The sequence below is a fragment of the Mauremys mutica genome, chromosome 9, assembly GCF_020497125.1.
Source record: "Mauremys mutica isolate MM-2020 ecotype Southern chromosome 9, ASM2049712v1, whole genome shotgun sequence".
NCBI classification, from domain to species: domain Eukaryota; kingdom Metazoa; phylum Chordata; order Testudines; family Geoemydidae; genus Mauremys; species Mauremys mutica.
This window is the reverse complement of record NC_059080.1, coordinates 50,984,203-51,011,295: the sequence shown is the minus strand read 5'-3', so window position 1 is coordinate 51,011,295 and position 27,093 is coordinate 50,984,203.

Below are 27,093 nucleotides of genomic sequence, written 5' to 3'. Positions count from 1 at the left end.
TAATTGCCTAATAACAAAAGCACAGACCCTGAGCTGGCATAACTGAGCATTGCTCTGCTGACTTCAATGCCGCTACGTTGAGTTATACCAGCTGAAGTATTTGACTTCTTTTCAAGGAACATGTACTAGGGACCTTGTTCCCTTCACAATTTTATTCTTAGATGTTTGATTAAAACCATACGCTCTAGCTCAGTCACAAAATATAGGCTACATGCAGGAATCACTAGTTGACCTCTGGCCTGTGTTGTGCATGATACTAAGGATCCCTTCTCGCCTTATTTAAACAACTTCTCATTTTTCAGACATCACAGATCTCACAAGGAAGGATTGGATCAGCCTTGCTCAGTTGGAATGTTTTCATGTTTTAAAATCCATGCTGTCAATTTGTCACTCCCTGAATGCTCTGGGATTTTTTATTTTATTTTTTGGACAGGTGAATAGGGTCATTTGAGACCCAGAGAGCTACAGAAACCTCTGCAAAATCAGAGTTGTGACTCCATGAACTTCAGTGGAACTGCAGCTGCTTAAACCAGGTGATTTACTTCCTTTTCATTTTCTTTTTAAAATTTTCATGCATCTCCTCCACAATGCTGTCAGGCTGATGGACTACACTCTGAGACCTGACTGAAAGGGGATCGCACACCACCCAGTGGAGTTAACGTCTCTGCCAGCTGCATTCCCTTTCCACCCCTTCTCCTGCAGCTCTGAGGCTAGGTCTACACTGGGGGAGGGGGGACTGACCTAAGATATGCAACTTCAGCTATGCGAATATCGTAGCTGAAGTCGGCGTATCTTAGGTCGATTTACCTGGCTGTGAGGACAGCGGCGAGTTGACCGCTGCTGCTGCCCCGTCGACTCCACTTCCACCTCTTGCCGTGGTGGAGTTCTGGAGTTGACTGCAGAGTGATCGGGGATCGATTTTTATCGCATCTACACTAGACATGATAAATCAATCCCCGATAGATCGATCACCACCTGCCGATCCAGCGGGTAGTGTAGACATACCCTGAGGTAGGAAGCACAGTGCTAAGTATGGAAGGGTGGCTTCACTTCCCTGCCTCCTGTCCACACCTCCTTTTTGTGCTGCATGGATTTTTTTGCAGAGGGCAGCACAGGGTGCACCCTACAGACTCACTTGTCCCACTGTGGGTTTTTCTACTGTTTTGCACCCCTCTGCCTGGCACAGTGGGGGAAGGCAGGGTGCAGAGACACAGATGACTTTAAGGAGAGCTGTAGAGTGAATTCCCAAGTTCAACCCAGTGCATGATGCATCCCTGTGTGAGACTAATGATAGGGAAGGCACAAGGATCTGCAGGCCGTGCTGCACTTTGCACTTTGCCTGTGTATCCTGGCAAGGGTCTCCGTGCAGGCCCTGCACAGGCCGCAACTGGTGGGCCAGAAAAGGGGCCATGGATTCATGTTTAAATAGTTCCATTGGTCCCAGTGCCCCATGCAACTGGTGCAGAGGGGCTTTGACCACTACTCCAGCTCACAGAATGGAACAGTACCCTGGCCTTGGCCTCTTGGGGTTGGTTTCACCTTCCCAGGTGCCACCATGAAGGAGGACTCCTGGGCTTTCAGCAAATGGTCTGACCCATTGCCCCCAGGAGGGAGCCAAGCCACCACCAGGAGCTGGGTTGTTTGTTTTCTCTCCCCTCTCCCGTCCCTTCTCCAGAAATTCCTCATGGCTCTCAAGGGGAGGGAGAAAAGCGCTACCTGTCTCTTGCAGCAAATGTGAATGGCTGCCTTTCCCCGGAAGGAGGCACGGCAGTGGAGAAGGCAGCGGGCTCCCACCCTCTGCCTCCAGCAGGGCTGAAATTCACATGAAGGCTGGAGCTTCTTTTCTTGCAAGTTGCTTCATCTGAAGTGGAGTGGCTGGGGAGCGCTGGTGCAGACAAGGCCTAAGATGAGCAGGAACGAGAGGAAGACAGTGCAGAGCAGCCTTTGAGAGGGCAATGGAGAGAGCACACAGCGAGCTGGTGTCTTGTGCCAGCACTGACTGAGTGCTCTGGCTTTGGAGTCAGTGCTGCTGCTGCACAGCATTATTATTGTTCCTTTTATAGGGTGGTCACGGTGCTTTCAAACAAGAAGCACCCTGTCCTGCCTCTTTCCCTGGTTCCCAGGGATTGGTTACTAATCACACAATCCCATTATTCTGCAGAAATAGCACCGGCATTATTTGGGGGAGCAGTTGGAGGGGCTCATTATTAATGAATTAATCAGAAATGATTTATTCCAACAAAATGTTCTGCCTTGGATTTTCAGAGTCCTTGGCATTTTCAGGGGCTGCCGCTCGCTTTACTGGCCTGCATTTGTCACTCCAACATGACATTTCATAACTGAATCATTTGTCTCTCTTAAAGGACCTGATCCAAAGTCAATGGAAAGACGCCATAGGTCTTTGGATCAGGGCCAAAGTGCCCCACAAGTGAAGAAGTTTCTCGAGTGGTAAAAACTCTTTCTTCCCTCAGACAAAGCTCGGTGTGGGGAGCCGCAGCCTCTAGCAGAGAATGTGGCTTATTGAGAAGTCACCAGCCAAACTCCCAGGCCTAGATTGGGGGAGGGGGGGTTCGGTGCTGAATTCCAGCTTTCTAGAATGGAAGTTTAATGTTCCGTATCTAATTAGCAATTTTCCCTGCACCTGCCCTCCTCTCTCCCTCTCTCTGTAGCCCTTCTGACCATCTGCTGTCTCAGAGCCAATGCAGACGGCAGCAGCTACATGTCTGAGGGGCCCTTGTGCACATGTGTGTCTGGGGGGAGCCAGTAGAAGACAAGAAGGGGCTTATTTCAGATTCATTTATCAGTGCCCTGGAGAACAGCACAAGGGCTGAGGGCCAAGTATGCTCTTCCCCACCCACACTGAGCTTTATGGTTTGAAATGCTCTGGGATGTAGCCTGAGCAGTTGCTTGGCATCTTTGTCCGGGCAGTATGCGGGTAGCACTATAAAGGAGGTTCTTGATGGTGGAGATTCATTTTCAAGGTTGAAAATGCTCGGATGCTGATTCTGGCCTTAGAAATATAGTCTAGTGAACAGGAATCTGATTCCGTGGGGGCAAATGTTGGCACCCCTTCATTTTAGCTGCAAGCCACATGCATTTGGTGGCTGACTAAACAAAACAGCTGATGCTCCCAAACCGGGAATTAGATATGAAAGCCGGTGTTTAGACCCTCTTCCAAGGATGTAGGCTTAGAGCACTGTTCTGTGTTTGTACAGCACCTGACATAGAAGGGTCCTGGCACACGACTGGGGCTCCCAGGTGCTACCACCGACCAATCAAATAATAAACAATATATTCTGCAGGATTGCACATCCAGGCAAAAGACTTTGCACACATACAGCTGCACTTAGACAGCTGCAGCCAATGAGCAGAATTGCTGTCTATCCAGAGAGGTGCAAATGGAACTCTCTAGGAAAGACCATGTATACAAGGGCCATTCTGGTGAAACTACCGGTACTTCAGACAGCTGGAACCAACCACCAGGACAGTCATGGCCTGGCTAAAAGCCACACGGTCCCTTGGTGCACAGTTCAGAAGCCACTTTTAGGAATATAAGGAACAGCCCTGATGATCAGATCAGGCATTTGTTGAGTAGAGTATCCTGGCTCCAACTGTGGGCAGAGTCAAATGCTTCACAGGACAGTGGATGAACAATTATTGTGAATAATCTGCTGACAGTTAGTGGTTGACTTATATCTTGATGCAGGATGAGTTGGTCTGCCAGGTGAGCTTGGACTAGTCACTTCACTTCACTTCTATATGCCTCAGTTTCCCCATCTGTATAATGAGGATAACAATATTGATGTCCTTTGTGAAGTGCTTTGAGATCTACTGAGGCAAAGCACCATATAACAGCAAAGTATTAATAATTTTTACTAAATTTTATTATATCCCTTCATACAAATTATTGTCCTCTCTGTTGTAACTATAGATGTTCTCATTATCCACATTATTGTCTAATCCTTCTAAACTCTTGACCGTAGTGACCTCTTGTGCTGAGTTCCCCATGCTAATTACGTGTGTTTAAAGGGGGAAAAAAGGAATTTCCTTGTACCAGTTTTCAATTTGTAGCCTTTAATTTTCCTTGACTGTCCCCTTGTTTTTGTATGATGGGGGGGGAGGGGTGAATGGGAGTACCTGATTTACCTTCTCTTTAGCAATCATTATTTTGTAAACCTTTATTGTATCCCTTCTTATTCACCTCCACTCTAGTTAAGGTATGTCTTTACTGCACAGATAACACTGGTGATTTGCACTCGGGTAGGCCCAGCTCAGGTACGAGCATCCCCACAGCAACACCCTACTCATTTTAATGTATTTTCATTGATTCTACACTTGCCTGTGTGGGTCTGGGACAGATCCCATGGTCCTTTGTGTGAGAGGTTCTGGGATTCTTTCCCAGTCAGTTGTGCCAACTGTGGGAGAACTCGGCTGTCCTTTGGGGAGGAACTGTGGGAAGAACACGGGAGGACTGCCAGCACTCAGGTGACTTTGCCTGCATCCTCACTCCAGCCTGGGCTCTAACCCCCCTGCTCATCCCCAGCCTGGCCAGTTAGCCCTGGGCTTATAGCACCTCCAGGTCCACGGCATTTCTGTGTGGATGGGTGGGGAGTTCGAGCTGACACTCAGGTAAGATCCCAGGTTAACTGTGCAGTGATGACTTACCCTGAGGTAAACAGTCCTGGGGAGTGCTAGGCCTGCTCAGGCCTCAAGGTGGCTTTCAGAGCAGGGTGTTGGAAGAAGGGCAGTTTATTAATGTTTATTCATCTGACAAGATGGTCCGGATTGTAGCCATTGAGATTTGGGCTGTGGTTCCAGCTGGCTCTTGGTCTGAACCAGCTTCCAACAGACTTGGGAGAGACTGAAAGGAGATTTCTCTCGCACTAGGTGATGTTTCTTCAATGGCTCTCTGTACCACTCGCATATTTGGTTGGATACAATGACTTTCCAGATTTCTCCAGGCACCATCCTACTTTCCTGACTGCGGTGAGAATCAATTAGCAGACTGATATCTTTCTCTTCCAAAATACCATTCTTCCAGAAACTTCAGCTGGGTCAGTAAATTTCCATGGCAGCTGTGCCTATGACCCCTGGAACTGATCCTAAACCTGCTTTCCAATAGTCCCCTCTGCACTGGCCAGGAAACCATGTCAGACTGTAACCTCTTTAGGGTGGGGATGGGACCATCATTTTGTTCTGAGTTTGTTTGTACAGCACCTGGCACAATGGGGTCCTGGCCCATGACCAGGGCTCCTGGGTGCTACTGCAGTACAAACAAATAATTAAAAATTAGCAACTTTCTAGCCAGGGAAGTGGTTGAACCCTTCGATCATGTTCAGCAAGATACTTGCTCCATAGTCAGCACCCCACCACCATGGGCCTACACGCACGGGCAGAAGTGGGCCCCTCAGAAGGGCTAGGACAGTTTCTCTTACAGTATGCCCGCTGAGGTGCCATCCTTTGCTTCTCAAGGTCCCCAGCTGAGCTAGGGCAGGGATTTCCTGGAACCCTGGGGCTGGGGGCGGGGGTGTGACTCTCCATTTCCCTGCTGAGATAATGCTGGGGAGGGGGGCGCTATGCAGGGGCTGCTTGGAGGTGAGGGGAGGGGGCTAATCTTTGACCTGAGGTGAGCAAATTGCTGCCTCTTGTCCCTCTTTGCATTGTATGGGGAGGGGAAAAGGAAATAGCTGCATTCCAGGCATTACCATGTCAATGTAAACAGAACACGGAAGCAGCTGCTGGGGGGGACCCCATGCAGACAAAGGGCTGCCTCTCTTCTCCTGCCTTGTCTACACTTCATTCTCCCTCTCCAATTATTGTTATAAGCTGCATTACAGCAGGACCCAGAGGCTGAGATCAGGGCCCACCATGCTAGGGGGTGTACGCCTACATAGAGAGAGTGGGGTCAGGGAAACTGAGGCACGGAGAGGGGATGTGACGCCCAAAGATACCCAGCAGGTCAGTGGCAGAGCTAGGAGCAGAACCCAGCTCTCGTGAGTCTCAGTCCAGCCCCCTGAACATTGGCCCACATTGCCTGCTGTTGATAGTACACATAGAAGCTACAGGTGCGTCCTAGTGTAGACAGCTGATGACATTGTTGAAGCAAGTCTGGCTCTGAGCAGGGTTGGACGACACTGTGATTAGAACCCCAGCAGGCCCTGTCTACACTAGCACTCCCACCATTGATACCATCAGTGGGGCAGTGGTGGTACATTTCTGGCAACAAAGCCAAGTGTAGATTTCCCTCTGAACTGCAGACCTGGCAAAGCAATGGCCCCTTCTCTGATCTACCAGCTCTTACCAGAAAGGAGGAGTAGCAGCCCTCTCGGTAGAGCCAAATGATACCACGTTTCTTCTCTCAGAGTCCTGCATGCTCTTCTCAACAGGGCCCCAAGGTTGCTGGCTGCTGTCTGACCATGTCCCATCCTTCCCTCAAGGTCCCAGAGGCCTGAAGCACTCCAGCCAGGGTGTGTTGGAGTATGTGGGGTGGGGGGATCAGAATCAGCCCTGGAGGGGTAAGGTTTCCATTTCAGACACATCTCGGATTTGCAAATGGGTCAGCATTTGGGAGACCCTGAACTGGGGCCTGTCTTTGAGCCCCATTGGGCCAGGAGAGTTCTTGGGTGTGAGAGAGTAGAAAGCCAGCACGCAAGTCCAGGCGCTCCGAAGAAGCAGAGACAGGTGGGGTGCAGGACTTGGCGCGCCACACTGGCTCAGGAAGCTCTGTCACATACGGCTCAATGGACTATTCTGTGTAAGGAGAGACTGGAGCATAGCAGCCCCTGCCCCCTAACCCCCTCATGAATGACCTGAGCAGGTTGTGTAATTATGTAGTTACAAATCACCCTGCACCTCTCTGCCTGGCTTTAATTATGGCCTTGTTATGTAATATTTGCTCTGATCCACCAAGATAAACCCCTTCCATCTCCACTTCCAGCCCCATGAAAATCTAATTCCCCCCCATTCTGCATGGTACAAGCCCTGCTCCACGTATCCCTGCATGGCACTGGGAGCGGGGCGACGTTCCTGTCGTCCCTGGTCACGTCGGCTGCAGAGGACTCACTCCACTGCTCCTCTTACCTTTTGGCCAGAGCCTTGAAAAATTAACTTTGCTCTCATCTGTGCCCTAACCTGTGGCCTGGCTGCTTGCAAACTGGGCAAGGCCTCTCTGGTTTTGGACCTTCCATTATTAGGGTGACCAGATGTCCTGTTTTAAAAGGGACAGTCCCGTATTTAAGCCAGCCTGCAGGTGTCCCAACTTTTTCTTAAAAATGGACAAATTCTCCTGTATTTTCTGTCCCCCACACCCCGCCCCACACACCCCACCTCCCACCAGTACTAGCGGGACCTGCTGCTGGCTGGATCCCTGATCACCAGCCGCCTGCCCACCAGCAGTGAGTGGGAGGGTCCAATGGCCGATGATGGGAGTGGGTGTGCAAGGCTGGTGGTGGGGCCGGCTACTCCCCCTGCTGGTGCCAGCTCTCCGCCAGCAGGGCCCTGCTCCATTTCCAGCCAGCACTGGCTGTGCACTGAGAGCTGCGGTAGCTGGTGAGTACAGATAGGTGCCAGGCAGCGGCCGGTTACGAGCCATCTCTGCTGCCCATCCATTGGCCCGGTACGTGCTCCCTCTCTCGCTGTCCTCTCCCTGCTTTGCATCTTCATCCCTCCAAACCTGCTGCTCCTCCATATCCCCCTCAGCGGGGTGCGTCCCACTCCCAGCGCTGTGCGGAGAACCAGCCCCTGGTCAGAGTGCTCAGTTCACCAACCGCCTGGCCGGCAGGCTCCTTCCTTCCCCCACTGCCCCTGGAAAGCCCAAGACCCTCTGGCCCGGGGCGCTGGCCGGGAGAAGCCAAGCCCTGTGTGGGCTGAAGCCCCCCACACTGGTGGCATGGGCAGCCTCTCCGCCCCTCAGCTAAGCTCTGCAGTGCGGGAGGAGGAAGCAATTTCCAGCCTGTTCATGCCCCGACCCTGCTGGCTCCACAACATCCACACCCCCCTGTGACGTTATGACTGTGATATAATATCTCATCAAAAGATGACAGGAACAGAAAGAGTTAATTAACTCACAGACTGACCTGACCCATGGGTGAACCTTAAGGACTGGTTAGGAAGATATGTAAATGACTAGAGCTTTGAAATGCAAGTCTGCATTGTTAGAGGTAGTAGGGGAGATGTTTGCTCAGGTCTTGTGATGACAGCAAACAAGTCTTGTCTATTGCTATAGTTTTAATTCAAAGATCAAAAAAAAAGGAATATTAACATTTATAATGATACTTGAGTAAAATAGTATTATTGTCTCTGTGTCTCTTTGAAGGTTGTGCTAACCTGTATCTGAACTGTTTAATGGGTAAATTACTCTGTGCTAATTGCCAGGATGTTTGGGAGAAGGAGTTGAGCCTATTGTTTTCTCAGGCCGAAAGGCTGCTGGAAATGTATAAGAAGCCTGGGACACGATCCTTCTTCATCTCAGATCTGCTTTGGGTTTCAAGAGGGGGAAACCTTAAGCCATAAGGATTGAGATCACCAGTCATTGACTGGAGCCACCCTGAATATGGAACTTGGACTATAACCTCTGGACTATTTCTAAAAGGACTTTTGGCAACTACAAGTTCATCTCTACTGTGTATCTGAATCTCAAGAATTGAATTCAAGTCTGTCTGTAGATTAATCTTTTAACCAACACTCTCTCTCTTTTCTTTTTTAATAAATTTTAGCTTAGTTAATAAGAATTGGCTATAGCGTGTATTTTGGGTAAGATCTAAGTTATAATTGGACCTGGGTATGTGGCTGATCCTTTGGGATTGGAAGAACCTTTTCTTTTATATGATGAAGTAAGATTCTTAGGAATCATCATCATATCTGACAGGTGTGTCTGGACGGAGGCCTGAGGCTGGGCACTTTAAGGGAACTGCGTGGTTTGGACTTCTAAGTGACCAGTGAGGTGCTGTAGAAGCTGTTTTGTGCTGGTTGGTAAATCTAAATATTGGAATAACCACCAGCGTTTGGGGTTTGTCTGCCCCGTTTGGTTTGCAGTTCACCCTGATTGAGTGACTTCAGCTGGCTCCCACGGGCAGCCCCGTCACAGTGGCGTAGTCGTGCTAGGATCCACAGAACCAGGTCAATTAAGCTTTGGGTCAGAACCCCACGCTATCCAAATTGGAATTTTGGTATTGAGAGTTTGGTTGGTTAAGGAGCAGTTGCAATGGATGAGCAAAAAGCATATGAGGGTCTTGACAAAAAAGCCCTGGAAGATTTGTGTTCAGGAAAGGGGATAAGCTTTAGAAAGAAAGCTACAAATCAAGAAATGAGAGATCTATTAACGGCCAGTGATCAGGAGGCAGGAGCACGGCCCTTACCTGATGCTACAGAAAATGCAGAAACAATTAGAATAAATAAGGCAGCAAATAAACTGCAACTGGAGCATGAACAGAAACTAGCAGATCTTCGATTGCTGGAAAGGCAAAAAATAGCTGAATTCGAAAGAGAAGCTGCTGAAAGAGAGAAAGAAGCTGCTGAAAGAGAGAAAGAAGCTGCTGAAAGAAAAGCTCGTAAGGGGCGTCTGGAACTGCTGGCTGCTGAGGAAAAAGCTCGACAGAGGCAACAGGAGCTGGAACAGGAGACCCAGAAGATGCAACAAGAAACTGCCAGACTTCGGCTCCAAGTCAAAAAAGCAATGGAAGAACAGCAGAAACTGTATCCTCTTATAAGTCCAGTTTATAACTATGTTGATATGTGGTATTACTCTGGGCAGTTTTCTGTGTTTAACCAGTTTTGCTATGGCGATGCAGAGGGGGATTCTAACCTGGTGGGAAATAGCTGTTTGTCTGTGAATGAAGTTTCTGAATGTCTGTCTAATGTCTCAGAAGTGAATCTGGAATTAGATCAGGAGCAGAAAAATCTCATTGGTGAGGAGAATATTTCTCAGAAGCAGATTAAAGTAGAAGGTCAGGTGAAAGCCCTAACTGAGGAAGGAAAGGGTAGATCTGTGATGGGTGATGGATTGGTGGCTAGTACAGCTTGTAAAAGTGAACCTAAAATGGGTAACTGTGATTTGCTGGAAGTAGCTCAGTGTAGTGAAAAGAGCAGCAGTTTATCTGTTGGGAGTGGCAATGTGCCTGGTAGGGAAAGTTTGGAGGAGCCTAGGCAGCCTTGTGAGCTGATGGCTTTGTCCAGTCAGCAGTTTGGGAAGGGAGGGATAGTGGAAAATAAGTGTCCATATCCCTTACCTGTGTCCTGTGTGGAGAAATGTGACAGTGAAGGGAATGTGCCTGTGTCTGTCAGGGGTATTGACTTGCCTATGGAGGAAGTTACCCCAATCTCCAAGCAGTTGTCTGTGAACAGCCCTGTGTGCTGGAACAAGGGAAATGAGATCCCAAGCTGTGTGTCTGGTGGAGGAGAATATGTCTCCAGCTCTTCTGTGTCTGTGGAGCAGACAGAAGGTGCCTTTCAGCCTGTGATGGTTGAAGGTGATTCAGTTGTCTCGAAGTTGATTGTAAATACAGCTAAAGCCCAGGAAGGGAATGGTCCTAACTTTGTGTCTGCTGGGGAGAATGGCACTGTAACTAGGTTGCATCCAGTTAGTGTCTTAGCAAAATCCCAGAGACCAGACAATTCTGGTGCTTGTAGTTTGCCAGTTGCTAATGTGTGGTTGGAAAAGGGTGTAGCAGCTCTGTCTGGTCAGGGTGATACCCTAGCCAGGGCACAAGGGGAGCAGAAAGGTGATTTAATTGTGTTACCTACTAACAGTTTAACAACTTGTAGCAAAAAGGAAAAGATTCCTGAACTTGTTCATGGCCAAGGGAAGGAGAATGCTTCTAACCTGTTATCCAGAAAGTCTATAAGTTGGCCTGAAAGGGAATTGTGTAGAAATCTGCCTGATGGGCCAAAGGTGATCATGGATGTAAGTAAAACCCAGAAAGAGTCTGTTGTGGCTCAGAAAAGTGTTCATTTAGAGCAAGCCCTGGGTGAAGAGGGTAAGAGCAGAATTTCTGTGAAAGGTAAATTGTTGCTTAGAGAAGCTGCTAAGGAGAGAAATCCTCCTGGTAATCTGTGCAAGCAGTTTACTGCGACTGAAGGGTGTGAAAGTAATTTAATCAAAAAAGTTTCATTTCCTAACAGCCAGAAATTTTCTGTTGTGAATGGATCCACTGACTTTCCTTTTGAGAGATCCAGTGTGGGTAGCTTAGAGAAGGTCTCAGATGGAGTAGAAGCTGTTAAAAAAGTTAAGCAGCCATATAACCAGGTGGCTGTGTGTGGCCAGCCTGTTGAAAAGACCATGGTGTTGGGACAGGACTGTCTCCATGCTAATTCTGTAAGTAACCAGTCTGTGCTTCAGGATTTAAAAAGAAATTTGGTTACTGGTGTTTCAAAGCAGAACAGTTTTATGGCTGAATGCTTGAGGATGCAGGGGAAAGCAAGTGAACTCTCACCCTCAAACTATTTGGAATTGTGTGATATCTCTGTAAAACAAAGTCCAGCCTTGGAATGGGTAGCAGCTAAAAATCTAAAAGCTAGTGTCTGTGTTAATGCAAATTACTTGGCTGGCAGGGAGAAGAAAGACTTGCTAATAGCTGTTAGCAAACAGAGCCCACCCCATCAGCCAGTGAATTCTGTTAAACAAAAGAAATCAGGGTTTAATCCTTCAGGACAAGGAGAAAAGAAAAAAATTAATTTTGCAAAGAAAAGCCACAGGGTAACCCTAAAAGGCCCAAACCCCAATGGTATTGAGCCAAAGGTGTGGCATAGCAAACATGATGGTAGATGGACACCTGCAATAAATTTGTTGTTATTGCTGATGGTAATGTTTGTAACTAATGTGTTGCTATTACCAAGAAATGTAAAAATGTACAATGTGCCTAATCTTATGGTAAATCCCTTAAACATGTTAAAAGTAATGCATAAGAACCCACTTTATGTTAAAAGGCCTGGTTATACTAATGTTTCACTGTTAGTGCCTATAAACAGTTTTGGAACTTTTCATAGGAGAAAAGACATTCCAGACCTAATGTGCTGTGTTAAAAGGAAAACTGAGGCACACTACCATATTGCTTGCATGGCTAAATGCCAAGATTCCTGTACAATGAACAACATTAATATCTACATTGGTTTAATGTTAATTGGGTTCCAGGCATTTGCCAAAGCTTGTATAAATAAAATAGCTAGTTTCTTTAGCTCTTGGCAAGATCACATGAAACATACAGGAACCCTGCTGCAAGAGCAGATCCAATCCACTATTGTTCTAACCAAGTTTTACCTTAAGTTCATAAAAAGATTCAATCATGTTATTGAACATAAGTTGGGTAAACCATTTCTGTTATACAGTGACATGGCTTCTAACCCAATACAAGCTGTAATAAAACAAAACCCAGGATGGGGAGCTTTTGGGATGCAGTCAGTGATGTTTGTGTCATCCCTTCCTGCATCAATTTTGCGTTGGGGGTGTGACGTTATGACTGTGATATAATATCTCATCAAAAGATGACAGGAACAGAAAGAGTTAATTAACTCACAGACTGACCTGACCCATGGGTGAACCTTAAGGACTGGTTAGGAAGATATGTAAATGACTAGAGCTTTGAAATGCAAGTCTGCATTGTTAGAGGTAGTAGGGGAGATGTTTGCTCAGGTCTTGTGATGACAGCAAACAAGTCTTGTCTATTGCTATAGTTTTAATTCAAAGATCAAAAAAAAGGAATATTAACATTTATAATGATACTTGAGTAAAATAGTATTATTGTCTCTGTGTCTCTTTGAAGGTTGTGCTAACCTGTATCTGAACTGTTTAATGGGTAAATTACTCTGTGCTAATTGCCAGGATGTTTGGGAGAAGGAGTTGAGCCTATTGTTTTCTCAGGCCGAAAGGCTGCTGGAAATGTATAAGAAGCCTGGGACACGATCCTTCTTCATCTCAGATCTGCTTTGGGTTTCAAGAGGGGGAAACCTTAAGCCATAAGGATTGAGATCACCAGTCATTGACTGGAGCCACCCTGAATATGGAACTTGGACTATAACCTCTGGACTATTTCTAAAAGGACTTTTGGCAACTACAAGTTCATCTCTACTGTGTATCTGAATCTCAAGAATTGAATTCAAGTCTGTCTGTAGATTAATCTTTTAACCAACACTCTCTCTCTTTTCTTTTTTAATAAATTTTAGCTTAGTTAATAAGAATTGGCTATAGCGTGTATTTTGGGTAAGATCTAAGTTATAATTGGACCTGGGTATGTGGCTGATCCTTTGGGATTGGAAGAACCTTTTCTTTTATATGATGAAGTAAGATTCTTAGGAATCATCATCATATCTGACAGGTGTGTCTGGACGGAGGCCTGAGGCTGGGCACTTTAAGGGAACTGCGTGGTTTGGACTTCTAAGTGACCAGTGAGGTGCTGTAGAAGCTGTTTTGTGCTGGTTGGTAAATCTAAATATTGGAATAACCACCAGCGTTTGGGGTTTGTCTGCCCCGTTTGGTTTGCAGTTCACCCTGATTGAGTGACTTCAGCTGGCTCCCACGGGCAGCCCCGTCACACCCCCCACTCTTCACACCCCTCCTCCACCCTGAGTCCTGCCCCCAGGGAGTGTGGGGGCTGCAGCCCCTGCAGTCAGGTTCCCTGGGTCCTGGTGCACAATGTATCCTTTTGGGCATAACCCCTTCCTGCCCACACTGTAGCCAGGGGACAGGAGGCAGCTGGGTTACATCGGTGGTCAGCAGCAGTCTGGAGGTGTTAGCTTTCTTTCAACACTGTGCAAGCAGGAAGGGACAAGCTGCTTCCAGCCACAGGGGAGCGGGGCGGTGGTGGGAGGGGGGAGGAGAGATGAGCTCTGCAAAGATACAGGCCAGCCCCCCCCCTCCGACCCCCCGCCTCCTCTGCGGTTGGAGGCAGCTCCCCTCCCTTCCCTCCTGCACAACGCCGAAAGGCTGCTGCTGGCCACATTCTGTTGTGAACCCTGTCAGAAATCTGGGGAGGGGGGCATGTGACCATACGTGCCCCCTCCCCCATGTGTTGCCTCGGGGAGATGCAGTGCCAGGTACCAGAAGAGGCGTCTCAGGGGCCCAGCCAGGCATAGAGGGCAGAGAGGACGGGGCAGGGAGGGTCAGGTCAGTCGGTCACCCCCTCCATGTGACAGAGGCGTATGGGAGTGTGGGTGTGTCACCTCTCCTCATGTGAACCCTAAAGACTTAAAGATAAGGTAAATTAAAAGAATCCAACTACGCAGTATTTCTTTTTACTGGGAGCTCAGTCAACTTGATGTTAATTTGAACGTTTGTACTGCATAGTTCTGATTGATTGCCGTTGAACTCGCTTGAACACGAGTTATTTTACCAGGTGTCCCGTATTCAGCACAGGGAAAGATGGTCACCCTAGCCATTACTGAGCATATTGATACCTCAGTGCTGTGGAGGCAGCCAGAAGTGTGCACTGATGGCACGGGATTCCCCAGCCACACCTTGCCACCACCTTCTGGAACTATGTTCGACACTTTTCTTTTTCTTTCTTGGACACAACCGACTAGCAGCACATCTGCAGTCAGTCCTAGCTGCCCTTCCTAATATTGGGGCCTCATGAAAAGCTCAACATTGCTGCCAGAGGCAATCTTCATTTCTGCATAGAATAATGCAGGGGAGGGACGATCTGCCAGCTGCACAAGTTTCAGCAAGCTTTCTACATTGATCCATATCGCCTACAGGTTCCGAATAGGAGCAGCTGACCAGTGTCCAGCCTGTTAGTCTAGTGCTCCTCAAACTCCTCCAGAGAACAGACTGCTTGGCTAGAAGTCCTCTCCTGGCCATCACCCCTCCCAACGTCCTAGTCCCAATTTCAGACCTCCCTTGAAGCAAATACAGCTTAGCTTGGTTGCGTGAATAGGCCATGCACAGGACAGCAGGGAAACCAGAAAAATAAACTCGCTTCTTGAATGTTGTTGGGCTGGCTATCTGACTATGTCTCCCAAAATGCATCTCCCTTGCCCAGTGGCCAGGACATGGAAATGAAAGTCAGGATGCCTGCATGTTATTTCTGATGATGTTGTGTGATCCTTAGCCAGCCATTTAATAGCACTGTGCCTCATTGTGCCCATCTGTAAAATGAGAACAATGATCTCTTTGGGAAGGGCTTGGAGATCTGTGGATGAAGTGTGCTGTGGGGAACTGCTAAGGATTCATTTGTATCTGAGCTGTTTATTTCCTCCCGGTGGGAGTAGGAATTTATTCAACCCCAGCATGAGGAAATGCATCTTTATTACTAGTCCCAAATCTCTCCTTGTTACCAGCAGCTCCTGCTCCCATAACATCTCCAGGTCACTTTGGATTCTGGTTCCAGCTTCCTAAGTGCTCACTATCCCTGTGGTGCTGCCCTCAGATCCGATCATACTGAAACAACTGACAAACAAAGACATGAAGGATCCACTCATGTTGCAGAGAGGGACTTCTTGGCTGCTTTGACGATGAGCTGGCCAGAAACACACACACAGCCTCTGGAAATCCGGAGAAGTCTGGGACTGAATTGCAAATAACAAGATCACTGCTCAGAAACTGACAGACACTGCACCATTGAGCTGCCCAAGGCCATTGCACAGACCTGAAAATCTAATCAATCTACTTCCTAGGGCATTTGATCTTGCCAGTCCATTGGCATTTTAGCTGGGAATCTGTTGTCCCTTTATATCTGTTGCTGTCCAGGGCTACCTGAATGTGTGTCATAGCTAATTTGAGGAGACCCATTCCCTCAACTTTTATACTGGAGCCTGCATTGCTTTCTGCAGGACTCCCTGGGTCTGACCCACAATTGCGCAGTATCTTGTATCATCACTGACCCCAGTGCAAAGTGCTCTGTGATACCGGACAATTTGGGGGCATTTTACACCTCTTTGCCCTAGTGTGAATGATTTCACAAGGAGCAGGGCAGCAGGAGGTGTTTCCACTACACAGCATCAAGCACCCACCTGGTGGATTTACCTTCTAGAGTCTCCTCACAGAGGTCAGTTTCTGGTGGACCCCTGTTGAGAAAAGCAGGCAGGCAGTGAAACTCTGTTAAGATCCCAGCAACTTGGATCATGGGCCTGGCTACACTTGTGAGTCAGAGCACATTAAAGCAGCCCCGGGCGCTCTAACTCACAACGCATCCACACTGGCAAGGCATGTAGAGCACTCTGACTCCATGGCTAGAGCGCTCCTGGTATTCCACCTTGGCAAGTGGAATAACGTTTGATGCGCCCCTGCTAGAGCGCCGCAGCACCAGTGTGGACGCCCCGGTCTGTTAATGCACTCTGATCGGCCTCCAGAAGTGTCCCACAATACCTGTCCTAGCCACTCTGGTCATCAGTTTGAACTCTACTGCCCTGCCCTCAGGTGACCAACTGTCAGACCCGCCCTTTAAATTCCCTGGAAATTTTGAAAATCCCCTTCCTGTTTGCTCAGCCAGGCATGGAGTGCTCTCAGTGAATCTTTCCAGGTGACCATGCCTCCGCGCGCCAGGCGATCCCCAGTATGGAGCAATGGCGAGGTGCTGGACCTCATCAGTGTTTGGGGGGAGGAAGCTGTCCAGTCCCAGCTGCGCTCCAGCCATAGGAATTACAATACCTATGGGCAGATATCAAGGGCCATGATGGAAAGGGGCCATGACCGGGACGCTCTGCAGTGCAGGGTTAAAGTGAAGGAGCTGAGGAATGCCTACTGCAAAACCCGTGAGGCAAACAGCCACTCCAGTGCTGCCCCCGTGACCTGCCATTTTTACAAAGAGCTGGATGTGATACTTGGGGGGCAACCCCACCTCCACTCCGAGTACCACCACGGACACTTCAGAGCCCAGTCCAACAAAGCAGGAGGAGGAGGAGGAACAAAGCGGGAGCGAGGGTGCTGAGGAGGAGGAAGACACCCCGGCATCCCTAGATGCATGCAGCCAGGAGCTGTTCTCAAGCCAGGAGGAAGGTAGCCAGTCGCGGCAGCCGATGCTTGGGGAAGGACAAACACCAGAGGAGGTTCCCGGTAAGCGGCTTTTATTTTGGGAAGGAAGTTATTTGGTGCAGGCTCTTGGGGCGAGGAGGGTTAGGGCTGCATGCATGCCTAGATGCGGAATATGGCGTTGATGTGCTCTCTCACATCATGGTAATCGGCCTCGGTGATCTCTTCAAAGGTCTCATCCAGAACGTGGGCAATGCGCTTGCGCGGGTTTCATGAGAGAGCCACTGTGGTCCTTGTCCCAGTCAGGCTAACATGTCCGCACCACTGTGCTGTGGGGGGTGGGGGGACCATTGCTGCACACAGGCAAGCTGCATATGGGCCAGGGCGGAAGCCACATTGTAGTAGAAGACCCTCCCTTGCTTCTCAGGTCACCCTCAGCAGCAAGATATCTTCCAGGATGAACTCCTGCGGAAAATGTAGGGATAGTGTTCAGTATAGGGCCCCCTGCAGCTGTTGGCTCTCCCCAAGGCACAGAAACACAGAGGACAGTACAGCCATGAAAGAATCAGTCCCCCTTGACCCTGTGCATACTCACCATTTTGGGGCTCCTGTGGGTTATGTGTGCTTGCTTTGGGACGGGCAAATTATGCTATTGAGTAGACTGTGCTTGCCCTCCTAAAGTACGGGGGAATCATTGCTCCGTCTGGTGTGAACAATGCTGCCTCTGTTAAGTGTTGCATTTTGCCTTTACAGATGCAACCTTGAGAGCTCAGCCATCTGTGTTATCACCGGCCGAGAGGCTGCAAAGAATCAGGAAGAGACCACGTAGAAGCAGAGAGGACATGCTCCATGAAGTCACGCAGCAGTCCCTTAATGAAAATCAAAAAAGTGCAGGAGTGGCGGGAGAGTGAAAGGAGGGTCCACCAGCAGAATGCGGATCGCCAGCACCAAAGCACGGAGCGGCTGATAAGTATCATGGAGTGCCAAGCGGACTCGATCCAGGTGCTTGTAGCAATGCAGGCGGAGCACTACTGCACCCGCCCCCACTGCAGCCCTTGTCCCAAAACTCTTTCCCTTGTGCCCCCATGTCATCTCCAACCCACTTTCCTGAGCATCCGGGTTCTTATCACCACCAGCTGCCTCCAAAACCTGTAGCTTCACCACCCAGCCCTGAGAATTACGACCCTTACCCACTGTACTCAACTCCCATCACCATGCAGTATAGCCATCCTGAAGTGCACAGGACTCCAGACAGGACTCCAGACAGGAAGGCTCATTGCACAGGACTCCAGACAGGAAGGCTGAGTATGATAACAGGACATACACAAATCTGTGATTGTACTATTCCCCACCCCACCCCCTTGCCCTTTCTGTTTCCCAAGCAGTTGTGTTTCTTTTCAGTAAATGCATTTTCTTTTCAATAAATGGATATTTTGCTTTGAAAACATTCTTTATTATTGCATAAAGTAAAAGATACCTTAGCCCAGAAAAGCAACAGGCACTGCAAGTCAGTGTATCATACGTAGCAAACACAGATTACTACTCACATTGGAACCACTGCACTTCACTCCCATGCAGGGCACCAGAGATTACTGGTGGCTTTCAGCCTCAGATTGCTGCTTCAAGGCATCCCTAATTCTTGCAGCCCCGTGTTGGGCCTCTCTAATAGCCCTGCTCTCTGGCTGTTCAAATTCAGACTTCAGGTGTTGAACCTCCAAGTTCCATGCCTGAGTGAATATTTCACCCTTCCCTTCACAAATGTTATGGAGGGTACAGCACACGGATATAACCTTGGGGATGTTATTATTGGCCAGGTCCAGCTTCCCATACGGAGAGCGCCAGAGGCCCTTTAAATGGCCAAAAGCACACTCCACAGTCATTCTGCACCGGCTCAGCCTGTTGTTGAACTGCTACTTGCGGCTGTCAAGGCTCCCTGTATAGGGTTTCATGAGCTACAGCATTAAAGGGTAGGCAGGGTCTCCAAGGATCACAATGAGCATTTCGACTTCCCCTACGGTGATCTTCTGGTCTGGGAAAAAAGTCCCAGCTTGCAGCTTCCTGAACAGGCCAGTGCCCTGAAAGATGCATGCGTCATGCACCTTTCCGGGCCAGCCTGTGTTAATGTCAATGAAACGCCCACGGTGATCCACAAGCACCTGGAGAACCATAGAGAAATAGCCCTTCCAATTAACATACTCGGAGGCTAGGTGGGCTGATGCCAGAATTGGAATATGCGTCCCATCTATCGCCCCTCCGCAGTTAGGGAAACCCATTTGTGCAAAGCTGGCCACAATGTCATGCATGTTACCCAGAGTCACAGTTCTTCTGAGCAGGATGTGATTAATGGCCCTGCAAACTTGCATCAACATGATTCCAGCAGTCGACTTCCCCACTCCAAACTGGTTAGCAACCGATTGGTAGCTGTCTGGAATTGCCAGCTTCGAGATTGCAATAGCAACCCGCTTTTCCACCGTCAGGGCAGCTCTCAATCTCGTGTCTTTGCGCCGCAGGTTGGGGGCGAGCTCCTCACACAGTCCCATGAAAATGGCTTTTCTCATGCGAAAGTTCTGCAGCCACTGCTCGTCATCCCAGACTTGCATGAGGATGTGATCCCATCATTCAGTGTTTGTTTCCCGAGCCCAAAAGCGCTGTTCCACAGTGGTGAGCGTGTCCGTGAATGCCACAAGCAATCTTGTGTCATATGCATTACTCAAGTTGATATCATCATTGGAGTCCTCGCTGTCACTTTGGATCTTAAGGAATAACTCGACTGCCAAATGTGATGTGCTGGTGAAAGGGAAGACAGAGCGCACAGTACAAAAAATGTCAAAAGATGGCACCAATTGTGGATGGAAGCAGAGGGATTGCTGGGATGTGAACCGATGCATCACAGGGCATTGGGACAGGACCCAGAATGCCCTGCCTCCCCAGTCCCCTTCCCACAAGCCACAGCGCCAGAATGGGAAGAGGTGCTCTGTGGGATAGCTGCCCACAATGCACCGCTCCCAATGCCGCTGCAAGTGCTGCAAATGTGACCATGCCAGTGCGCTTGCAGCTGTCAGTGTGGACAGACTGCAGCGCTTTCCCTACTGCGCTCTACGAAGGCTGGTTTAATGCAAAGGACTCTACATTTGCACGTGTAGCCATACCCTTGACTAATGTTGTCAACCTATTCCAAACAACCCCTGACAAGATTACAACTATTCAGCTGTCTCATTTCCTTAGGAAACAATGGAAAGCTCAAAGGAGAAAGGGTCCAATTACCAAGCTGAGAGGTTATTGTGCTGAAGCTGGGCTCTGTTAAGAGAACATGTGGCCTTCTATACAATCAATATTGCACATTGTCCTCAGCACACCTGCGGCTCTTGCAGTATTGCCCATAATGGCACAGAGCCCGAGGCCAAACAGAAGGAGAGAAATGGAAACCCAGTCTACAGAGCACAGGTCAAAGGATGCACTCCTTCCCCCTCCTTCTGCCTTCTGGCCTCTGCTCTATCATGCCACCCAGCTGGTCCCATTGCAGAAAGGACTGAAGCTAGAAAACAGTTTATAAAGTGGCTTGCAGCAGCATCTGGGGACGGCAAACATGATGAACTGAGTTGGAGTACAGTGCATCCAGCTTGGTTCAAGGCCAGATCCTCAGCTAGTGTCAAACCATCTGAGTCAGTTTCAGCTACACTGATTTACATCCACTATGGATTTGACTCCTACTCAAGAGGGGATTTCAGTTCTCTTTGTGGTTTCTCTTCTCTGGAGGAAATCAGGGCGCTGCTACGCTACAGTTGACAGCTCTGGCACTGCACCAGAGTGTGGCCACCACCTACATCAATGGAAGGGGGTTTTCCATTAGTGCAGCTAATGAATCTCTCTGAGAGAAGGTAGCTAGGTCGACAGAAGAATTCTTCCAGCAACCTAGACGCAGCTATGCTGCGGGTTAGGGCAATCTAACTACAGCCCTCAGGGTGCAAAATTTTACGTTAATCTAGTGTAGACCAAGCCTCAGATTGGACTGTACAAGGGCAGATGTATAAGGAAACTCCACTTCGGCCATGTGGCTAGTATCATCTCAGAGGATTTGAGCAGTTTACCTGGCCTGGCTCTGCCCTTTGGAAACTATTCCACAGCTAATAGTTTGTAGACACTTAGCCCTACAAACATTAGCCAGAGCTGTGCCGGACAGCTGTCCCACTGACATGATTGCAGCCTCACTGTGCATGGGCTTTACATGCACGTTCCAAAGGGACTATACAGAAAGATAAAAGCTTGTGCAGGTGTGTGAACCTCCTTGCTCCTTCTCTGAGGGGTTCTGTCCCCAGACATGAAGAAACCTTAGGGTCCTAAGTTATGTGAAGGGAGCTATGGGGCCAAAGTGAGAAGAGGAAAATCTCTCCTTTAGTCTGGCTTCTTGTCTCTCTTCCATCTGTGCTTGCTGCCCTTCCTCCATTCTCCTTTCTCTCTCTCTGCCCACATAAGAACATAAGAACATAAGAAAGGCCGTACCGGGTCAGACCAAAGGTCCATCTAGCCCAGTATCTGTCTACCGACAGTGGCCAATGCCAGGTGCCCCTGAGGGAGTGAACCTAAAAGGCAAGGATCAAGTGATCTCTCTCCTGCCATCCATCTCCATCCTCTGACGAACAGAGGCTAGGGACACCATTCTTACCCATCCTGGCTAATAGCCATTTATCCCTTCAAGTGCCATGCGGTGGTTCCGCTGCGATCTAAGACCCTTTCTTGTGGTGGAGCAGAAAATAGCCCTGATGGGGAAGTCATCCCATGGGAAGGAGAGGGGAGAATTCCCAAACCAGCCCCGGGAATGGTTCTCAAAGGAAGACAAAGTGGGGGAGGGGATTTTTGTACAGGACCAGCTTCTATTGGTGAGAGAGACAAGCTGCCGGGCCGCACAGAGCTCCCAAAGGACGGGCAGTTCGTGCCTCCGCTGCTTGTGACAGATGGGCAGCACCTGTCAGACGGGGCAAGGCGGGAGGGAGAAGCCAAGTGCCCTGGGCGTGGGGGAGAAGCAGGAGCAGATGGTAAGGCAGCTTTTAGCAGAGTTGTATGGTATAAAGACAATGGAGTGTCTCTCCTATCTTTGATTAAACAAGAAGATTTATTCCCCTGGACAGCTGGCAAGCAGCCTGTATACCCCCTCAACACCAGCCCCGACAGCCAGCTGCACGCTTCTCACAAACTCACAACACGCACCCCACAGCCAGCCGCACGCTCCCTGCAATCTCCTCTGTCACACACAGCACACATACAGCCAGCCGCACGCTCCCTGCAATCTCCTCCATCACACACAGCACCCCACAGCCAGCCGCACTCTCTCTGCAATCTCCTCTGTCACACACAGCACCCCACAGCCAGCCGCACGCTCCCTGCAATCTCCTCTGTCACACACCGCACACATACAGCCAGCCGCACGCTCCCTGCAATCTCCTCTGTCACACACAGCACACGCACAGCCAGCCACACGCTCCCTGCAATCTCCTCTGTCACACACAGCACCCCACAGCCAGCCGCACTCTCCCTGCAATCTCCTCTGTCACACACAGCACCCCACAGCCAGCCGCACGCTCCCTGCAATCTCCTCTGTCACACACACACACACACGCACAGCCAGCCGCATGCTCCCTGCAATCTCCTCTGTCACACACAGCACCCCACAGCCAGCCACACGCTCCCTGCAATCTCCTCCGTCACACACAGCACACACACAGCCAGCCGCACGCTCCCTGCAATCTCCTCCGTCACACACAGCACCCCACAGCCAGCCGCACGCTCCCTGCAATCTCCTCTGTCACACCTAGCACACGCACAGCCAGCCGCATGCTCCCTGCAATCTCCTCTGTCACACACAGCACCCCACAGCCAGCCACACGCTCCCTGCAATCTCCTCTGTCACACACAGCACACGCACAGCCAGCCGCACGCTCCCTGCAATCTCCTCTGTCACACACAGCACCCCACAGCCAGCCGCACGCTCCCTGCAATCTCCTCTGTCACACACAGCACACACAACGCAAGCCACACGCTCCCTGCAATCTCCTCTGTCACACACACACACACACGCACAGCCAGCCGCATGCTCCCTGCAATCTCCTCTGTCACACACAGCACCCCACAGCCAGCCACACGCTCCCTGCAATCTCCTCTGTCACACACAGCACACACACAGCCAGCCACACGCTCCCTGCAATCTCCTCTGTCACACACAGCACACACACAGCCAGCTGCACGCTCCCTCCAATCTCCTCTGTCACACACTGCACACACACAATCAGCCGCATGCTCCCTGCAATCTCCTCTGTCACACACAGCACCCCACAGCCAGCCGCACGCTCCCTGCAATCTCCTCTGTCACACACACACACACACGCACAGCCAGCCGCATGCTCCCTGCAATCTCCTCTGTCACACACAGCACCCCACAGCCAGCCGCACGCTCCCTGCAATCTCCTCTGTCACACACCGCACACATACAGCCAGCCGCACGCTCCCTGCAATCTCCTCTGTCACACACAGCACACGCACAGCCAGCCACACGCTCCCTGCAATCTCCTCTGTCACACACAGCACCCCACAGCCAGCCGCACTCTCCCTGCAATCTCCTCTGTCACACACAGCACACGCACAGCCAGCCGCACGCTCCCTGAAATCTCCTCTGTCACACACAGCACACGCACAGCCAGACGCACGCTCCCTGCAATCTCCTCTGTCACACACAGCACACACACAGCCAGCTGCACGCTCCCTCCAATCTCCTCTGTCACACACTGGACACACACAATCAGCCGCATGCTCCCTGCAATCTCCTCTGTCACACACAGCACCCCACAGCCAGCCGCACGCTCCCTGCAATCTCCTCTGTCACACACACACACACACGCACAGCCAGCCGCATGCTCCCTGCAATCTCCTCTGTCACACACAGCACCCCACAGCCAGCCACACGCTCCCTGCAATCTCCTCCGTCACACACAGCACACACACAGCCAGCCGCACGCTCCCTGCAATCTCCTCCGTCACACACAGCACCCCACAGCCAGCCGCACGCTCCCTGCAATCTCCTCTGTCACACCTAGCACACGCACAGCCAGCCGCATGCTCCCTGCAATCTCCTCTGTCACACACAGCACCCCACAGCCAGCCACATGCTCCCTGCAATCTCCTCTGTCACACACAGCACACGCACAGCCAGCCGCACGCTCCCTGCAATCTCCTCTGTCACACACAGCACACGCACAGCCAGCCGCACGCTCCCTGCAGTCTCCTCTGTCACACACAGCACCCCACAGCCAGCCGCACGCTCCCTGCAATCTCCTCTGTCACACACAGCACACACACAGCCAGCCACACGCTCCCTGCAATCTCCTCTGTCACACACACACACACACGCACAGCCAGCCGCATGCTCCCTGCAATCTCCTCTGTCACACACAGCACCCCACAGCCAGCCACACGCTCCCTGCAATCTCCTCTGTCACACACAGCACACACACAGCCAGCCACACGCTCCCTGCAATCTCCTCTGTCACACACAGCACACACACAGCCAGCTGCACGCTCCCTCCAATCTCCTCTGTCACACACTGCACACACACAATCAGCCGCATGCTCCCTGCAATCTCCTCTGTCACACACAGCACCCCACAGCCAGCCGCACGCTCCCTGCAATCTCCTCTGTCACACACACACACACACGCACAGCCAGCCGCATGCTCCCTGCAATCTCCTCTGTCACACACAGCACCCCACAGCCAGCCACACGCTCCCTGCAATCTCCTCCGTCACACACAGCACACACACAGCCAGCCGCACGCTCCCTGCAATCTCCTCTGTCACCCACAGCCCCCCACATCCCGCCGCACGCTCCCTGCAATCTCCTCTGTCACACCTAGCACACGCACAGCCAGCCGCATGCTCCCTGCAATCTCCTCTGTCACACACAGCACCCCACAGCCAGCCACATGCTCCCTGCAATCTCCTCTGTCACACACAGCACACGCACAGCCAGCCGCACGCTCCCTGCAATCTCCTCTGTCACACACAGCACACGCACAGCCAGCCGCACGCTCCCTGCAGTCTCCTCTGTCACACACAGCACCCCACAGCCAGCCGCACGCTCCCTGCAATCTCCTCTGTCACACACAGCACACACACAGCCAGCCACACGCTCCCTGCAATCTCCTCTGTCACACACACACACACACGCACAGCCAGCCGCATGCTCCCTGCAATCTCCTCTGTCACACACAGCACCCCACAGCCAGCCACACGCTCCCTGCAATCTCCTCTGTCACACACAGCACCCCACAGCCAGCCGCACGCTCCCTGCAATCTCCTCTGTCACACACAGCACACGCACGGCCAGCCACACGCTCCCTGCAATCTCCTCTGTCACACACACGCACAGCCAGCCGCATGCTCCCTGCAATCTCCTCTGTCACACACAGCACCCCACAGCCAGCCGCACGCTCCCTGCAATCTCCTCTGTCACACCTAGCACACGCACAGCCAGCCGCACGCTCCCTGCAATCTCCTCTGTCACACACAGCACCCCACAGCCAGCCGCACGCTCCCTGCAATCTCCTCTGTCACACACAGCACCCCACAGCCAGCCGCACGCTCCCTGCAAAATCCTCTGTCACACACAGCACACACAAAGCCAGCCGCACGCTCCCTCCAATCTCCTCTGTCACACCTAGCACACGCACAGCCAGCCGCATGCTCCCTGCAATCTCCTCTGTCACACACAGCACCCCACAGCCAGCCACATGCTCCCTGCAATCTCCTCTGTCACACACAGCACCCCACAGCCAGCCGCACGCTCCCTGCAATCTCCTCTGTCACACACAGCACACGCACAGCCAGCTGCACGCTCCCTGCAATCTCCTCTGTCACACACAGCACCCCACAGCCAGCCACATGCTCCCTGCAATCTCCTCTGTCACACACAGCACCCCACAGCCAGCAGCACTCTCCCTGCAATCTCCTCTGTCACACACACACACACACACACAGCCAGCCGCACGCTCCCTGCAATCTCCTCTGTCACACACAGCACCCCACAGCCAGCCGCACGCTCCCTGCAATCTCCTCTGTCACACACAGCACACGCACAGCCAGCCGCACGCTCCCTGCAATCTCTTCTGTCACACACACACACACAACTTCCCTCCACACGCAGCCAGCTGCTAACTCTCTGCAATGTCCTCACACACAAGGTTGCTGCCTGCAGTCTCCCACACACTACCTCCAGTAGCAAACTCCTTGCATCCACATAGATCAGCGGTTCTCAACTGGGGGTCCATGGCCCTTGAAGATCTGCGAGCCCTTTCAGGGGGTCTGTGGAGCCCCGCCACTGAAACCTGGTTCCCTGAGCCCCGGCATCCCCCAGTGGGGCTGAAGCAGGGAGGAGCATGCAGATGACATCCCAAGCTCCCCCTTTCCCCACTGAAGCTGGGAGGGGTGTGTGTGGAGGATTGAAACTCTGACAAGGGCAGAAACCTTGAGCCCATGGGCAAAGTTGAGGGGGCATGATGGTGTTCCCCCCCCCAAACTGCAGTGCCTTACCCAGAGTGGGGCAATCCTGGGAGCAGCTCCATCCCCCCACCTCCTCCTTTCCCTGAGCCGCCCTCTGGCTAGGTTCTAGGCGGGAAGCTGGAGCCAGGCAGAGCGGGGCAGCTGCTCCTCTGGCTGGTGGTGCCATGGGTGGGGGAGGGCAGCCATAGTATTTTCCCATCTGCTGCTGGTGCCCAGGGTTGTGGCTGCTCCTCAGCTCCCAGCCCCCTTTGACTGCTCACACAGCCGGTCAGAGCTGCCCAGGCGGGGACCCAGCTCTGGGGTCAGCAGAGCCCTCAGGGAACAGCCACCGGCACACAGCCCCAGACAGGTGGGTGGCCTGCTGAGGTAAGTCAGGGAGTGGAGGTGGCACTCCCTCCTTGGACCCTGCTGTGCCCGAGCCCTGCTGACCCTCCTCCCCCACCCCCAAAATAAAAGTCAAACTACACCTATGCCCAAGGATTCCCTGGTCCAGAGCCCCCCTCTCCACCCTCCCCCACTGGGCCCTGGAGTTTTTCTTGCATGTTGAGGGGGGCCTCAGAAAGAAAAAGGTTGAGAACCCCTGACCTAGCTGATCACAATGGTTCCTTCTGACCTTAAAGTCTATGAGTCACCTCACACTTCCAGGAAAT